The following is a 17,782-nucleotide window of genomic DNA, read 5'->3' on the forward strand; positions in this document are numbered from 1 at the left end:
CTACAGTTCTACATGAGTTTTAGAAAGAGTTCTAGCGAAAAAAATTTTTTTTCATCTTTTTATAATTATTAAAGCTAACAAAATGTTTAAGGGAATGACGACTGGTTAATTTCAGAGAGTTCTGTGCTTTATGAAATATTTTTCGTGTAGTTCTGAACATATTTAACCATTTTCCAGAGTTCTGAATGCAAACATTAACAATTATTTAATAAAAAATTTTTATCATCCGAGAAAGACGTATTTACGGAGATATATGTGAGACGCTGGTCGATTTTCGAGAGTTCTGTGAAGATTAAAATATTTCTCGTATAGTTCTGAACGTATTTAAGCGTATTCCAAAGAGTTCTGACCGCAAACATTAACAATTATTTAACAAAAAATTTTTATCGTCCGAGAAAGACGTATCTACGGAGATATATGTGAGACGCTGGTTGATTTTTGAGAGTTCTGCTTATTCTAAAACAGTTCTCGTATAGTTCGGGACATGTACAATGCCTTTCCAAAGAGTTCTGACAGGAACAACGATTAGAAAATTTTTTAAAAAGTTATTTCACCCGAAGAGTGGACGTTTTCGACTTTACCAGTGAGACGCTGGCCGAAATGTCGGAGTTCTGGCTTTCCTAAAATACTTTTCGTATAGTTCCACACGTAATTATGAATTTCCTAAAGAGCGCTATGCACCAGCGACATTGCACAATTTTTAAAACAATTAAAACTGCTCGAAAAGTGAACTTTCAGACAGAAAAGGTGAGACGCTGGCCGAAATGTCGGAGTTCTGGCTTTCCTAATATACTTTTCGTATAGTTCCACACGTACTTATGATTTTCCTACAGAGTGCTATGCGCTAGCGACATTGTACAATTTAAAAAAAAAATTATTTCGCCCGAAGAGTGGACGTTTTCGAATTTATCAGTGAGACGCTGGCCGAAATGTCGGAGTTCTGTCTTTCCTAAAATACTTTTATAGTTCTGCATGTACTTATGATTTTCCTAGAGAGTGCTATGTATGAGAGGTGCATAGAACTCTTTAGGAAATTCATAATTACGTGCGGAACTATACGAAAAGTATATTAGGAAAGCCAGAACTCCGACATTTCGGCCAGCGTCTCACCTTTTCTGTCTGAAAGTTCACTTTTCGAGCAGTTTTAATTGTTTTAAAAATTGTGCAATGTCGCTGGTGCATAGCGCTCTTTAGGAAATTCATAATTACGTGTGGAACTATACGAAAAGTATTTTAGGAAAGCCAGAACTCCGACATTTCGGCCAGCGTCTCACTGGTAAAGTCGAAAACGTCCACTCTTCGGGTGAAATAACTTTTTAAAAAATTTTCTAATCGTTGTTCCTGTCAGAACTCTTTGGAAAGGCATTGTACATGTCGCGAACTATACGAGAACTGTTTTAGAATAAGCAGAACTCTCAAAAATCAACCAGCGTCTCACATATATCTCCGTAGATACGTCTTTCTCGGATGATAAAAATTTTTTATTAAATAATTGTTAATGTTTGCATTCAGAACTCTTTGGAATACGCTTAAATACGTTCAGAACTATACGAGAACTGTTTTAGAATAAGCAGAACTCTCAAAAATCAACCAGCGTCTCACATATATCTCCGTAGATACGTCTTTCTCGGACGATAAAAATTTTTTGTTAAATAATTGTTAATGTTTGCGGTCAGAACTCTTTGGAATACGCTTAAATACGTTCAGAACTATACGAGAAATATTTTAATCTTCACAGAACTCTCGAAAATCGACCAGCGTCTCACATATATCTCCGTAAATACGTCTTTCTCGGATGATAAAAATTTTTTATTAAATAATTGTTAATGTTTGCATTCAGAACTCTGGAAAATGGTTAAATATGTTCAGAACTACACGAAAAATATTTCATAAAGCACAGAACTCTCTGAAATTAACCAGTCGTCATTCCCTTAAACATTTTGTTAGCTTTAATAATTATAAAAAGATGAAAAAAAATTTTTTTCGCTAGAACTCTTTCTAAAACTCATGTAGAACTGTAGATCTTTTAAAATCTAGCCGGAATTATGGCGGAAACTGTCGCAAGACAAAGTGAGACGCTGCGTGAAGGTGGCGTCTCACTTTGCACTATACGATTTTTTCGCTTTAATAGCCAGAACTGTGTGTTTAACCTATCAGGAATTCTAGAACTATAGACTATCAATAATTAATGATTTTCCGCGAAATGATACGCCAGCTTCACACACACGAGTTTGAAAAACGTCGCAATCATGAATTTCAAATAATATTCACAGATTTACAAAATATTTTATTCACAAATCATCAGAAATTCAAGTAGAAATCTTGTAGTTATTCTCAGAATTAAAGATACTAAAATCGTAGATCAAATTGTTCTACAAAAGAAAATGTAACAACTGTATGTTGGACTATCAACGCGATGTCAATAGACGGCGGACACGTTGCTCAAATATTGAAGCAGACCCATGAATATATCTTGTCGATGAGACAAGCTGTCTACATACGGATCTCTCTGTATCTTATCGTTGTTACGCATTGAGATTTAAATATAAATATTATTAATAGAAATTAAGATTCGTATTCCGACACAAAAAGATTCACATTTGTGGCAAGATACATGCAAAATATTTCAACCTTCAGCTAACGATGTGATCTTTCTGTGTGCCTTGAAACGCTTGCAATTATTCTGTAGATCGTAATTTTAATGAATCTTCCTACTAAATAAATTGTATTTCAAAGAACATTATTATTATTATATCTTATTTATAAGAAAATAGATGCATAATGCATCATCATACACGTTTTTGAACGAAAAATAATGCACTTATGTAATATTCATACACTGTCCCACGCAATGCCATGCAATATTGTTAAACTTACGAAGCGTATGTGAATGAGAATAATTTAACATTCCAAGTGCGAATATCCTCTACATCAACTCAACTCACCGTATAACCATATAACTGTATAATGCCATAACTACTAATCACCCGACTGCGATGATGCGCTTTCATGGTGCCACTGGCGAAAATAGAATTTTAGATTTGAGCGCAGAATGCCGGAATCACAGAGATAAAACCGTTCAGCTTCATAAAACGCGGGAAGTACAGAAAATTTCTAAATTTTAAATTATCATACTAAAATACCGAAGTCGCTCTTAGTGTTCTATGTATAGTTAAATGGCACCATCAAGCTTCACCTACATCATATCGTTTACATAATTTTGTCGTCGTCTGGCTTCTCGGAACGCCATATCGTGATATTATACCCCAACACAGCACAAGAGTGTAAGACGATAGCTTGATAAGCACATAACTCTCGAAGTACGACTAGAAAAAACACCAAGAGAAATGATTCAAAATCGCTCAGCCTTTCGATCTAAAAATGATTAAAAATCGAAACAGCATCTGGCAGTAAAGTTAATAATTTTTAAACAATGGCAAATGACAACAGTTTGAACATTTCATCACGCGACGCAAACTGCAAAACGGAAAAAGTATAATTTTTAGTTTCCAACTAATTTAAAAAAATTAATTTTCTGAGCTTATTCTTGCGATAATCGAGATGCAGTCGTCAGCGAGTAAAAGAAGATACGGTGTCGAACGAAACCGCAGAAGGTACGTCTAAGGCAACCTTCCCGAGAGTTCAGCAAATCCATTTAGTTTCGTACCTTGAATACCTCGAACGCCAAAGTTGGATTGGTTCGACGTTACGAGCAGGGAAATAGACGCGTCGGGAAACTGGAATTAAACGCGTCGATGCGATTCACGCTATTTAGCACGATCGCCCGTCTATCGGTCTGGCGTACGTACGGCTTAAATAATTTTCGTAATCTTGGAAAGAAACTTGAAACTGCACGTGATAATAGGATTGAAACAGCGCTTTCTTACATAGGTTATCTGCACAGCTACACGCATGTGAAATTAACAAAAAAATTAGAATTGCAGAGAAAAATAAAAGATTATTTTATTATTAATTAGAATTCTTAATGTTACGTCTATCTTACACAAGAGACTTTTTCAAATTTTTGAACTTTGATTCAACAATCTTATCACTACACGAATTTTTTCAAATAAGAATAGCAAAACTTCTAAATTTCATGAACGTTTCGTTGTGTCATGGGCAAAAAGCGATGGGATGAATTAGAACGCGTAAAAATTAGGAAGATATCATGAGAGATGGCGTGCAAGCGGCGGCGTAACAGCGGCGCTTCGATAATGGTATTCTGATTTCGTTGCACGCGATATGGCCAGGAACGATACGTTGTTGAGGGTTTGCTTTTAGGTCACAGGGTAGTGCAAGATTCTCGCGTGCCACCAGACGTCCGGGATTAATAAAATATCGACCGAACGTAAACTGGCGCTCGATTAAAGCCGCTGCTAACAGAGCTTCGTTTACGTCCGTCGTTGACAGGACGGACGGAGCTTTTCGTTTGACGTGACCGACTAAAAAAGAGCTTGATAAACGCAGAATAGATGAAAAGTCCGCGAGCGAAAAAGCTGAAAGGGAGTACACACACATTGTCGTGTATGGAAAAAAGAACAAAATAATATCTCATGTTATGGTAACTGTTAGCTGCATTCAGACTCATATTTAGTTAAACAAAAGTTAAACTAAAAAGATCAGATATATCGATGATATTGACATATTCGTGAGCATATTTCAGGATTAATCAGTATGAATGTATCAATGCGACCACTCTCAAACCCATCAGGAAATCTTGAAATATAGCTTCGAATGCACTCACAAAATCGGCAAAAATCCCTTGCATTGTACCGAATTCCCTGAGACAAAACAATCTCGTGATTCAGGACTCCTAAAAGATTCTCTTCATCCTTCTCTCAGCAAATCACAATGTCGACTATCTACCGGGAAATCTCATCCGGTCATGGCACGATCGCGTTCTTACCATCGCTGTCGAATTCCGAGCACGCGTTTCTATCGTTTTCCGGCGGGGGAAGGGTTGAAAACGGAGGAGGGAAAAGAAATAAGTGACGTAAGAGTCAGAAAGGGTGGCGCGGAGCGCGCGAGTAGAAACCATCCAATCTGACTAAAACGAGGTCCTCTGTCCGCAGAACGTGGCATGAAACCTCATGGTTTCCCTTGGAAGACCGTTTTTTACCGTGGTTCTTGAACGCCAGAAAAAGGGGAGAAACGGGAGGTAGTGCGGATGGTTGACGCGGTTTTTTTGATTTGCTTTTTTTCCTGCATTTCTTCCTTTCTCTCTCTATTCCTCTCAAGGAGGATCGGGTGAGCGAACTCATTTTATCACTGCCAGCGTGTGGTTGCTCTCGGAAATGGAAATTTCGTCGCGACATTATGGATCTCGCGCCGGAAAATACGGTGGACCGTGAAGACTAGACGTTAACTGAATATTCGATCCAAGACATGACAGATAGATCTTTGCAATAAGTTATAGTTATAGTTACCAATCGTCGCGGCAATGAGGACTATACGTTATTAAATTTTGTCCGAATGTTATTAATCTTCGCGGGAAACGGAAGACGGATCGTGATAGGTGGATATTAATTAAACAGCCGATCGATAGATATGATAGATCGCGAAGATTTCCGTGATAAATCGTCTGTTGAAATGAACGGACGTTATTAAATCTCGATGCGGAATACTATGAAGAATGGAAAAATAGATCGAACTGCAGATAGATCCAAATTAATTGATATTCGGTTGAAGATCTTCGTCACTATACATAAACTATACATCGAAATCGAAGATAAGCGGTGAGCTTACAAGTACCTCGCATCGATCGATGCACGACATTTAGCCCTCGGAACGATTATCGCATCGCGGATTCCCTTCGTCGGAAACGGCGAGGATTTATCGCCCGAGCATCCCGCTGCGCGCCTCCACGAAATGATTGAAATTAATTACCTGTTTCCCCCTAGCTTTGCTTGAATATGATATACGACACGACGTATCCCAGGAGTCCCGCTGAATCGTAACCCATCGGGTGTTAGATGAAGAAAAAGCGTGACGGATACTGAATTCTGTTTTGAGTAGCATTCGCAATTGAAAAATTTAAGTGCTATTACGACTCCAATACCGACGTTCGTTTCATCTTATTACGAACGCTAATTTCTCTACGAAAGTATCTCTTTTTGTAAGGTAGAGATGAAGCAGCGTCTCCTTTGAAACGCGAATTTCCACGCCACCGCCCGCTCGCTCGCCCTGCGCGTAAAAGAGTCTTTGTATCCGCGCAAAGAGGGAAACTGGATAGAATGAATTATCATGAAACTTGGGGGCGAATTATATAAGAGCACGAAACCCGCTGTTAGACGGGAGAGAAATCTTATGGTAGCATTGCAACAGTATCGGATAATAATAATGTCCCTCTGACGGCTCAAGACAAGAACGGGCGTCGACCATTTCCGGCTATCTTTCCACTCCACTCTCTCTCCATCGTCTTATCGCTCTCTTATTTGCGGAGAGATATTCTCTCTAAATGCCGAAATTACGACAGCGAGGATAGACTTAACGAAGAGAACTTTAATCGTGTATTAATGCCTACATAATTAAGAGCCTTTAGGGCTTTTTCTCCGAAGCATCTTATTGAATTTTCCAATGAAAGTTCCGTTTCCGGTGAGCGAGCCCCTCAGAGTGAATGCTGGCGAGAAGGTGTCGAGAACTTTATCGCGACTTTTTTCCTCTCATTCGTGCGAGCTGCTTATCTCCTCTTAATCTCGCCGATAAAACTTTTAAGTAGGTACGAAAGTCGTTTATTTTCAGTCACGGCACTTTAATTGATTTTGAGAAATCCTTTATTCCGCTTGGTGTAAATTATATCTGAATAATTTCAGAAGCGTATTACAGTAATAATGAAGAACGCAATTACATTTTGATATTGGAGACGTGTACGTAAATGAAGTTATATATTTAAGAACAAATTTATGTGAAAAGTGAGGAAATCTATAGCATTTTGTAGTATTTTTTTTACATCATTTTCCTAAAATGCTAATGCACATGTCCATATATGATATACGTGCTGATAGCTTCTTTGCGGGCGTCTCCCGAATTGAGAGATAGAGTTGCGCGTATATAAAAGCCTAGAGAATCCGTCAGTCGGCAAACTCGAGAGCGTGCCTTTCCATCAATCTTTGTCCATGCTTCTGCAAAAGAAGCCTTTAAAGCGTCACAAAAATCGCGCAGATAGAAAGACATCAGTCAGACTGAGTGAAAAGAATTTTTAGCACTTTACCTATCCACAAACGCGACTTGCTAAAGAAAGTTTTTAGCGCTTAATCCCCTTCTAATTACTGTCGACCACAAGCGCGATTTCATAAAAGGACATGCATATTTCAATTTTTTCCTCAATTTAGTTATCTCAGGTCTCTGTCGCACGCAGATTCGTGATATCTGTATTTCAGATTTTTCGATAATCTTTATACACATTTCGTACATGTATAAAATATATGAATTTTCATTTTTATTCTCTATTAATTTTTTCATCGTTTGTTCAAAGAAGTTAAAATTCAGTGAAAGAACATGGAAGATAATTGTTCTCCATATGAATTTCAGTAATTTCAGTATGTCGGATGTAGTAGCCACTCACACAATAACATGGAATCACCCTCCCGCGTAATTTTTTGTGGTTTTATTTCGAGCTCGCGTGTACAATACCACGATTATAATGAGCATAGACGTGGAGATGCGTATTCGAGGGGCGTGTCGACGCAGTCAGCGGTGAAAACAAAAGAGTGATCCGGCAGTGACTCTCGACATACAAACAGGGCTAACCACCCCTCCAAAAAGCCATTACTCACCGGTCGTGTCCTGCTGTCAGGTACAATTTGTTCTACTCGCGAAAGCGAGAAGAACGACGCGCGCCTCATGCTGGCTGTGACAGATGAGCTCGGACCATGTACGGACAAAAAAGAAAGAAAATCGCTTGACGATGACGACGACGGCGACGATGACGACGACGGCGACGACGGCGACGACGACGATGCACCATATCGAGCAAGATTTCCGCGGACATAAATCAAGCTGTATAAAATTAACGCGCGATCCATGTGCATTCAATGGTGCGGACTCTAAAAGTCATACATTTGTCGGTACGCGCGTTGTTAAACGAAAATAACAAACGGTGTCCTAATTAGCAATATTAAAAAAAATGCAATTAAAATAAAAATACTATTCGCGATGTATGTACATGTATTCTTAAAACTACTGTCAAAAATTACTGTTGAAAAAGCTCTGGCAGCTCTAATTTTAGAACAAATTTTTCAAAGTACGCCGTGCGCGATGGAAAGAGACGACTAACTCTGATTAAATTTTATTCGCTACAATAGCAAATACTTCTACCATTATAGTGCATAGAAATATTTTGTGAAATAAATACATGTCATTCTTATTTGCGCAATTTTTTTCTGTGAATATCGGAACATACCGGAAACATGTCGCATATAATTCCGGTTTTATTCGCATATTATACAACGCGACGTATTTAGCATAAAAGATAAATCGGATCGCGAGCACTAAATTATGACGACTCATAAATGCAAAATATTACACGTCATACATATTTAATAAAACTTTCAGATTGTATTTTCAAATTGTTGATATTAATTCCAAATGTAAAACTGACGAGATTTCTCCGGCAAGGAAAGAAAAAGCCTGTAAATTGACTCATGCATATACATTTGAATTATTTTGCTTGGCGTTTTAAACAAAAAGGTGTGCACGCGCGTCTGCGATTGAGATAAATTAAAACCATTAGTTTCGATCTCCCTTTATATCGTTGAATATACCATCTTAACACGAGGTCGAGATCAAGTCACAAAGTTAGCCACGCGAGCGAAGGCATTAAAATGCTAAAATGCGATAATTAAAGCGTTCAGCTTGAAGAACGAACGTTGTCGGACTCCGTTTCGCATTCGCCTTGAATCGTTGAATCCATCAAGCTATCTACGAGATGCGAAGCGCATGCAAACTCCCGCAGTTACCGGAACTGGAGAGACGAAGAAAATCAAGAGAGATGTCTCAAGTTTGACCCACTCTCGCGGAAACGAGGAGATAAAGACGCAGGCAAACCCTCACGGCCGACTGGAATAAACGCTAAGAAAATAATCCCGCGGGTTGCAAACGAGATGCCGCCCCCTAAGGCTGGCTGCGAAGCTCTTAAACCAACGTATTCATGAGAATACCATAGAAGAGTATCGCCGCGCAGGTGGATATACGACGCATTCAACGCGCGAAAGAGGCCTTTCCCGACTTCCCCTTTCCGGCCATTTTCTCGTTTATTTCCTCCGGCGATGTCGCTGAGCTCCGCGCGTTCTTAAGCGCATTCGTGCTCACGCATATGAAGCGCGAGACGAAAAAAATAATCTGATTCCGAGGGAGTCGGAAAAGCCGCCTTTCGTTCGTGTGATTAATAAACGAAAGCTGAGGAGCTGGAGTATCGATAAAAAGTTTGCGAACTCGGGCAAATGGTAAAAGCAGATTTCTACTTGTTCTCTTTTGCTCCCATAATTATAATATAGAGAATTACAATTAAATTATCGTTGTACTTATATAATAAAATCTATTAACAATTACATTATATATATCGAGAGATATGCATAATATATATTATATATATTATGTATGTCTCTCGATTACGTACTCAATTAATTGAGTCAAGCATGATGTTAACAAATATTTAGTTTATTAAATTGCTATTTATGAATATTAACAAATATTAATTTAATTGAAAAACATAAACAATGTTAATTACGTTTACTTTTATTAAATGCCAGCGAATCAGTGAGCCGATACGAGAAGCTAATATCACGGCGTACTCGGGGAATCTTTCGATTTGTCTTGTTATTCGCGCAGTATTTAGCGGAGCGTTTCCCGTTAATGAGATGCGCCAACAACTCGGCGACTGCAAAAATGTTTACCGAGCAAACAACACTGGCCGCAGCAAGGTTCCCTGGATAGAATAGGCCCCTCCGTGAGATCGATGCTGTACTTTGTGCGGTACAATTGACTTCATCGTGCCGGTTTGACATCGAACGATGTGTCAACATTGCTTTGATTCGATTCTGCCTGCCACCTCTCTCATCTTACAAGCTTCCTCTAGCTGATGGAGAATCTCAAATTGAAAACCGTATGCCTAGCACTAATGAAACCTGATACACTCCATTGTCCGCTGCACGTTTACCAGGGAGATACTTTATATCCATTTGTGATAATTCGTTCTACAAGCGAAGCTTTTTGGTGCGGAAAACAATACGGAAATGAAAAAACTCTGAAAATCTAAATCTGAAAATATAAAACGTATATTTCCATGGATTTTATTCGTTCACGTTTTGTGTGTCTACGATAAATACGTAAACGTCATTCGCAGGTACTAGCTTAATTAACTGCAGTTGAAATTCCGGATTAATACACGCAATTATTTTATTTACAGAATCCGTCGGTACCCGATACGCATCGGTTGAACGTGTAAATATTTAGAAGAGACGTGGTAACTGTAGGGCTTTTAAATTTATTTCGCGATAGGCATCGCGCTGTTCAATACGCAATCTCGTTTGAACAAGTGAAAAAAACGCGAAAAAGGCGACGGAATAATGGTCAAATGGTTTTTTATAGCAACATGAGAATTTTAAATTCGCTGGGCAAACAAGAGAGAAATAGAGTGAGCTGAAAATAAACATTTCTCTGTAACAATAATCCGCACTGTCCCGAAGAGCTTTTCTTCGTTAATTAAATCATATGAGATTACAACGCCCGAGGGAATTTCTGCTGATTTAACCAAACGCGATTAAGATGTCTCGGGAGAATAAAAGAAACTCCCGGCGAGAACATCGATATTCTTCAAGGGGCACTTCCGAGATTTGAATTTGCAGGATAACGGTAGAGCAAGCTTTCCTTCCCGGCAGCTTTCGCCGAGTACTCCACGTCAGCCGGGAGGACTACAATGGTGCAAAGATTTAATCGCGTCCGGAGGGAGAAGATGAAGGGGGAGGGAAAAAAGTAGGAAACCGTAAGCAGCAATTTGTCTCGCCGGAAGGAAGACACGATGAAAGGGCATTTAAAGTTTGCGGACAAGCGCGTCGACTTCACGGTACGCTAAACAAAGGGGTTTGGTTTACAAGGATAAATACGGCGAACTTACTTACTTCCTTCCTTCCTTCCTTCCTTCCTTCCTTCCTTCCTCTTCCTCTTTGCGACGCCTTTTGTTCAGATGAATGAAAAGAGGTAGTATCGGAAAGAAGAGCGGCGGGGGAGAACGAAGAAGAAGAAGTCATGGAAGTACCCGACAGAAGAAATCGAGAAACTTATCGTTCGAGGGTCCAATATACTTAAGCCGCCATTTCGTCCCTTACCCGGGCCCTTTTCTTTCTCTCTCTCACTTTCGCTGCGCTCGAGCGCCCTTTTACGACGTGGCTGACATCCAATAAGAAAGCTCGACAACCCTGTGAGAGCGCACCTCGTCTCCGCTCCAGATCGAGGTGGAATCGGGAGAACGATTCTGGTTACCGATTGCGAAAACAGACGGGTGACCGGAGACTCCCACGGGTTGACGGCTAGTGCGGAGGCTGGATGCTTAATTGCTCCAGAAATCCCTTCAAATGATAGAAAAGGCAGAGGAATCCTTCGGCACTCTTGACGAAATTCATGATTTGCTTGGCCATTCCGTCGCACCTGCGATTCCCACGAGCGAAATAATTTATTCGCGCTTGTGATTGAGAACTGGCAGTCTACACCTGATACCGCGGGGAGCTGTTTGCATTGCCGCGCGGAACCAACGGATCAATTTTCCGTTTCGGACGTGAAAGCTCGGCGTGAAAGCGAAATTCGTGATGCCAGAAACGTCGTGCAGGAAAACGTCGTACCTGGACAAATACAATATTTTTACCACCTTTTTCCTCATTATTCGTTGCGATAAAGGACTTCAGCTATCCGTCTAATTAGCAATCTTCGCCGTTCAAGTCTCGCGTTTGCTGCAACGCAATTACACAGAATGCATCTAAGTTTAGGGTTAAACAGATCTGACTAGTGTGTGTGTGTGTGTGTGCGTTTGTGAGTATATAAACGCGATAGTAGTTAGTTCGAGAGGACTTCACGCGACGCTGGCACGCTCAGAATGCTGCGCTACCAGCGAGCAAGGAAGCGCGGGATCTGGTGCAAGGTGAAGCGAGCGGTTGCTGCGCGAGAGACCGCGAGAACTCGCGCTTTAGATTGCACGAAACATCGTCGCTTTGACACGGTTCGATGCGGCTTCACAGTGCGGCGCCTTGTGTACGCGCAACTTGCGCATTGTGCGGGTGCAACGGCGCCTCACGGCACGAGGGTTCCGAGTGTTGTACGCAAGCCGCGGGGGGTTATATTGAATTCACGTTCCAGTGCCAGCTTATTACCGGTTGCCGCGCGATAATGCACCGTTCCACGCGGCGGGACGCCTTTGCGCGCGTGCAAGCCCCCGGAAAGCAAGTGATTTCCAACTCTTAAACTGCACGAGAGCATGTCCGATCGATTCCGCGGAATCTGCATCGCGTGGACCACGACCTGCTTCACTGCTGAAGGAGCGTCACGCGCAACGAAACGATATTACGATATTACACGGAGAGAATGACGGTTCTTTTCAACTGCACGCTAGCAAATCTTCAGCGTTTCTGTCTCGCACATCCGACACAAGCGTATTTTTTTTCTTTACAAGTGGAAGCGCGCAAAGGTTTATGCTCTGACGGCGTGTGAGAGAGAGGAAGAGAGAAAAAGAGAGAGAGAGAGAGAGAGAGAGAGAGGAGAGAAAGATTTCAGCTGTTATATCTCATTTTATAAACGGATATTTTTTTCTACTAGCGAGCTATTCCAACTGCATAATTTTGGAAAAAAATACATGTCAACGCTATCCCCGAGTATGTACGCGCCTCGTTGTAATGCCGGGTAAAAGTTTCTCCAGCGGTAGTTATTTTAGTCCAACTCTGCCGTCGTTCGTCGCGTGTGTATATGTATACAGAGTAACGCAATGCAAAGGATAGTGGGCCAAAGTTTCTACTTTTTGTTTTCGATCATTAATATTTATGCAGCGCCGAGCTCGCTACGTTGCAACTACAATACAAGTTAATAAACTTTGAACATCGATCTGCGGTGCCAAGATACGATAATTGCAATTACGTTAACCGCTCGGGAATAATTCCCTCTTAACGAATTACGGTATAGAAAATCGCTCGAAGCAATTCTAGCAATTCTAGTGCGCCTTGCACCCAGGTGAGGTGAAATCCTTTTTTACTTATTTATAACTAAATCTCGACTTGATTATGCAATCTGCTTTGTGCAATCGGGGAACATTTCTACTACGCACGGAAATGCATTACCCTTTCCATGGTTTCCACGAGCGAGTATAAAGCTGCCGACGAGATTTCGAGCAAGGAATTCAACACTGAATTCGCTCGCGTCGTGAAAAATGCAAACGCGCGAAAGTGAAAAAAAAGGGAAGAGAGGTGAGGGAGAAAGAGAGAAAGAAAGTCGAGCTTCAAGTGGTACCCCTGGGGGTAAGAGAAAAACTGGAGAAATAGTTTGAACTTCGAATTACCTGGCGGAATATACGCGGGCTTTGCTAGATTACGAGCATTCGCGCTACACTTTACGCAAAAAGAGAAATACCGAGGAGACGAGCGGTAAACTCCGTTGAATGGAATTCTCATTATTTACAACTTGCTGGTTTATCTTCTCGCTGGAGGTATATCAAAGTCGTATTTCTTCGGGAGTCAATACCGCGGACGCGGCATTCATAAACTTCATAACTTACTTTAATAAAGCGGTTGCGTTTAGCGCTGGCAGTTGTTGCGCGAATCTACCGTGCCGAGAGAGAGACGGAAATAAAGAGTATTCTCCTACAATGAGGAGTTCTCTTCTCCTCGGATTTTTTTCAACATTGTTACGAGAGTTTTAACTCGACCTTCGGTCCACAGTTCTGCACGTCGTTTTATACAGACTTTGTTTCCGTGGAAATAAATCGCGCGAAAACAAAACTTGCTCGTTAAATTCATTAATTAGCTCTTCGTCATTTTCCAGCTTAGTGGATATTAAATTAGCACCCTGCAATTGTAAACTTTCTTTTTGCGGGCACGCAATTATCGACCTAGAAACGCGGGGATTTGCAATCCACCTTTGTCTAAAACTATGCTGTCGGTAGCCAGCGCGTCTGAATGGTGGTGCCTTCAAGTATACTTCCGCGGGAATGACTGCCGCGGACAGCAAAGAATGTCACGAAGTGGCAAGAAGGGCGCCAGCAAAAACTATGGAGCCGCAGTAACAAGCTACGGCGGAAAATGAGGGAAGCGAAGAAGTCCCTTCGAAAGAACGTCTGACTCGGGCGGCTCTGTCTCTCGCTCGTACTAATGATTAATGAAGATTGAAAACGCAATAAATTACATAAAAATCGATCGCGTCATAAGCAATCTTCGCCGGATGCAACGAACTTCACGCCCATAGGAATTCAATTTCGTCGGTCTCAAACCAGTCTAGACGCAAGTTGCGCTCGGAAATTGATCCCACGACGCGGCCGGAAAGACCGCGATCGCGTTTGGTAAAAAGAACCCACCGCGCGTGATGGGATGAATAGAAGGAACGAACGAACGGAGGCGGAGAATTTTCCAGCATGATGATTCAACTCGAAAAGGTGCGGGAGCCCGAAGGCGCGGAAGAATGAAGTCGGAAGAAGAAATCTTTTCCAGTCGCTCTCGCGACGCGTATTCTCCTTCTTCGCGCGATTGTCTGAGCGAACGCAGAGAATGCGGAACAATTCCGGTTGTGCTCATGCGAGATCTCATGCGTGACATATACGCGTGTACGTCGTGTGCGCAAAACGAAATTGTGCGTCGAGGTTGGTCCTTTATGGAACGAAACTCGACCGCAAGGGCGGCAGGCGTCCCTTGTTATCAGTGCGAGATATGTACGGAAGAAAATATGGTCGCGTCGCTCTCTATAATTTGCGATGGCGGCGAACAGGCGAGAAATCGGCGAGATCCGCGCGGATGCAAAAGCCATCCACGTTGACAGAGATTGAGGGTGCATCGGCAGAGATCACGCCGGTGGATGCGAATCCCCTCGGTTAATATCTTATGCCGTCTGTCGTGATCGCAGAAGCGCATCAAGCTGTGCAAACGAAAGGCATCGGAATTTGAGTGACACTACTAACTCGACAAATGATCGTCGAATCCCGGACTGACGTGTAATCAATAAATTGTGATGGACGCAAATACCAAATTGCACGGAGAAACGGCGGAATTATCCCATTTGCGGCGATTTTAGATTACATGTAAATCAGGAACATTGTGGTCCCGCTTATTTCGACGTATGTAATTTAATAAAAGCACATGAATAAAGCAAGTGAACTGTGTTTTTGATAAAATCAGTAGACAAAGAATGAATCAATCGCGTAGTTTTACGTTCAATTTGGCTGTTGACGTTTCCAAATTGAAAACGAAATTCCAGAACTGCCACGCACTCTTTGTGTCTCGTCATGATGCTGCGGGGAAAGAGAAAAATATCGCTTTTGTTCGGACGATATCGGGAATGGAATGAAAAAAAAGAGATCATAGGTTTGTATGCGCGAAAGGCATACGAAAAATGCAGCAGAAAAAATCGCGACAACACATACCTTTCTCAACAATGAAAACTGGCGAATACCCGAAAAGCTGCCTCATACAAATCGTTATCGTGCGCGATTTCAGTATACCATCTGTGAAACATTTCGAATTTACGTGACAATTTTATTCGTCGCTTTAGAGAATAAAATATTTAGCGTAACGATGCTTTTTGCAACAAAGCTGTTAGCATGATGCTACAATCTGCTGCGTAGAGTAACAATGTAGAGGTCAGTTTTACCCGAAAATTTCGTGAACGAATTGGCGCATCGCACCGTAACAAACGCTACGATCGCGTGATAATGCTCGCGTTCTTCCTTTCCATGTCGTCTGATCCGCTCGTACGTTCGTTACGTTGCGGCGCAGATAAAAGTTATGCAAGCTCGGAAATTAAAATTCAATCGATAAATCACTCGGCCTGTCGATTTCCACACGAGGTGGAAATTCGCCAAGGCGAGTCCCAAACAGCCCTGCGCGAGACATAGGTATATAACGCCGCTCACAAGCATTATTTCGGCCAATTAGTTATCCACACAGCATCGCAAAAAACGTCGCGAGTAACAAACAACACAACATCAATTTAGTCAAAAGTTTAAATAAAGCTCGTTAAGAACATACATCAAATGCGTGGAATTCGAAACAAATAAAATATTATATTATTACTTTGATATTCGATAGAAAAAGATACCAAGGATGCTGTGCTTTTGGCGAATTTATTGTGTTTAGAATAAAATTTGCAAAATATAGAATAGAATTATAGAATAGAAATTTTTTGAAATAGAATTTGCAAAATACTTTGTATTGTTTCCATATAAAATCTTATAAGACTCTCCCAGCATGCGACATGTAAGGAGCTTTGAAAATTCCATGGGTGCGCTGCACCATCGCGGTCTCTTTTTCAACAATGTCTTTCAAGTCGCCGAGAATACCGCCTAACGAGGCGGTTCAACCCGTTACCTCGTTTAACGACGACACAAAGGATCTGAGACTTTGTGACGTTTCGCGGAAGAGAGGAGAGCAAGTTAATGGGGTTATTTTTCACATTTCGTGCGCGGCCGAGAACAAAACGGGAAGCACCGTATCGCGCGGCCGTTAAAAGCCGTATCAGCTTTAATCGGGCTTAATGAGAAAAAGGGAGATCGGGATCGAGAAGGGATGGCCCCGAGGAGGGCCTTTCACTTAATGGTTTGAGAAACCATATCCGCCGGTGTACGCGCCCAGCCATTTATGGCCGTGCAAACTGATCGCACGGTAATGCACATCGATTGAGCGCCGGATGTGTGTTCCCTTTTGCTTTGCCATGTCTTCATGAGTCCCTTTTCCTCGGTTTTCCTCGGAAATTAATGCGATCGATCGTATGAAAAAGGCAGGGAGTCGGATGGAACAGAAGAAAACGTATGCCGTGCGTAGTAGTAGTAGTAGCTCCCGCAAAACGCAGACGCACGTAAGTGTATGTGTGACGATGATAGCAAAATTTGAGGGCGAAATACTCTTTTGCGATTACACAGTAAAGCGATTAGCACATTATTATTATTCACGGTCAGTGTCGGGGAGGATATTTGGTCTCGGGCGAAGCTTTGTCGGAGGAATCAGCACGCAGCATATTAATCAATGTCTGCTCGATATCATCACGTTTGGTGCATCATAAAAGCAATCCGAGAAGGGGAAGATATTAATGCGGTGCCGGATTACTCACCCTGCGTCATTGGCGAACAACGTCCGGTTGATCTTCGACGCACATATCTATTTCGAAGTCCTCGAAGTTAACTGCTCCACTCGTCTCTATTCAATCTGAAACAAATTTTAATTATGTTTAGTCGACAACCATCGAGGGCGATGGCATGCACTTTTAAATAACAGCCGGCAGCGGCCATGTGAAATTTTAGCTTCAAAGTCAATAACGTCGACACGCATCGGTTAAATCCGATATTTGATGACGTTCGAGTCCTCGTATCAAACGCTTTTAAAGCCAGCGAGTTGCGCGAGTAAATTAATCGCGTCACGAATTTTTATCTGCGCCAGCGGTGATTTATCGTCTGGAAAAATTACAGCGAATAAAATTCATGATTTGGTGACAAAATAAATATAAACCGAGCGTGGTTAATATTATTTTGTTTTTTTTATATGAGCAAGCAAGTTATTCAAGCATTTCGAGGATGTGCGCTTAAAGTTGGATGAAGAGAAAAGTACGA

The 17,782-nt window shown here is 41.5% G+C and overlaps 1 protein-coding gene across 2 annotated transcripts in view; it reads right to left on the reverse strand.

The window, feature by feature from the left end:
* Nucleotides 1-17,782, reverse strand: part of LOC105283599 (CD151 antigen) — an 89,441-nt gene that overhangs the window by 47,183 nt on the left and 24,476 nt on the right. For both annotated transcript variants that reach the window (XM_011346492.3, XM_011346493.3), the window contains exon 2: nt 17,287-17,381. The gene's annotated coding sequence lies outside the window, so the exon portion shown is untranslated. The remainder of the gene's footprint in view (nt 1-17,286; nt 17,382-17,782) is intronic.

Source organism: Ooceraea biroi, chromosome 4, assembly GCF_003672135.1.
Source record: "Ooceraea biroi isolate clonal line C1 chromosome 4, Obir_v5.4, whole genome shotgun sequence".
Lineage (NCBI taxonomy): Eukaryota > Metazoa > Arthropoda > Insecta > Hymenoptera > Formicidae > Ooceraea > Ooceraea biroi.